This window comes from Atractosteus spatula, chromosome 12 (genome assembly GCF_055471065.1).
Source record: "Atractosteus spatula isolate fAtrSpa1 chromosome 12, fAtrSpa1.hap1, whole genome shotgun sequence".
NCBI lineage: Eukaryota > Metazoa > Chordata > Actinopteri > Semionotiformes > Lepisosteidae > Atractosteus > Atractosteus spatula.
Genome location: NC_142717.1, coordinates 40451414 through 40452915, shown reverse-complemented (window position 1 = coordinate 40452915; position 1502 = coordinate 40451414).

Genomic DNA, 1502 nt, shown 5'->3' with positions numbered 1-1502 from the left:
CGCATAGGATCTAAACACCACCCTCCACGGGAGACCAACCCGGCTTCCGTGACAGGAAGCACTATACAACAGCTGCATACAGAACATCCATGTATGCTCTAACTGCTTCATCCAATACAGGATTGTGGGGGAAACAGAGGCTATCCTGGCAAACAACAGGCACAAGGCAGGATATACTCCGGGTGGGACGCCAGTCCATCGCAAGGCAGACACAAACACAAACTCACACACCAAGGCCAATTTTTCCCAGAAGCTTAACGTACCAGTAAGACTTTGGACTGTGGGAGGAAACTGGAGCACCTGGAGGAAATCCACGGGACCACAGGGTAAACATACAGTACAAACTCCATGCTGGTGGCACCCCAATGAGTTAAAATGGATGGCATAGTAGTAGTTAAGTTAGTAGTTAAATTGTGGAAAGACATAGCAGCAAATAAAATATGACTCTCTGTACATTTCTGCCGACAGTAATGTGCAACGGTCCGTTTTACCGTCAGGATAATGACTTGAAAAGTGATTACAATTTTTAAAAGTGGAGACATTTTTATAAACAGAAATGCAACTAGAACATTTTGAAAGGGCTGTGAAAAATGCATATGGTCAATTCTCTGATTGATTACATTTTCATATTGTGTTTTTCAGTTCTGGTGAAGGGACAAAGCAGTACAGATACTGTGTGTGTTCCATGTGTATAGTAAGAGTACAGCACCTTTCACCCGACAGGATCCCAAATAGGTTTACATATAAGCATAATATATATGGTGAGTTCAAATTTGCAAGAATTCTTTCAATTGAATAATATGCATTTACAGTATACTATATGTTTATTTCATAATCTGTATTCCATTTCATACATACTAAGTTTAAGCCCAAACTTAGTTTAAAAGTTGTCAAAACTGTAAAGAAATGTGTAAAGAAATGTTAGCACTCAAATGCACAAATTACTAGTGAAAAATGTGTCTTGCAAGTCTGTCGTCCTGTGCCCCATTCCTCTGGGACAAGCTCCAGATTGCCACTACCTCTCCAGGAATAAATGGCTTTCTGATAATGGATGATTACAGAAGCCTCCCCTACAAGCAGCCGGGAAATGATAGTGAAATAAATCAGTAAAAGGACTGGAAATGAATGGGTGCAACATGTTAGAGCACAATAAAAAACAAAGTGTGATGAAAAAAGACAGTAACACAGGACACATATCTTTAAAAAACTTTGAATTTGACTCTGTCACACACACAAGTCTATAAAAGTGGACTAGAGACACCAGCGTTAATCAGTAGGCGCTAATGAAACAGAGAATACTGTACTGTAGGTTGTTGGTTATAATGATTCACAAGGGCAAGAGAATGTCATGAATGAGAGAGTAAAGCTCTTGAGTTTTTTTTCCAAGAAAAAGCTTTTGTGCTAGCTTTTGTGTAATATTGGTGGTACTGTAAGTGAGAAAATATGATAGTGAAATCCTATCATAACTGATGCTGCAAACTGAAAATAAAAACACAAACACA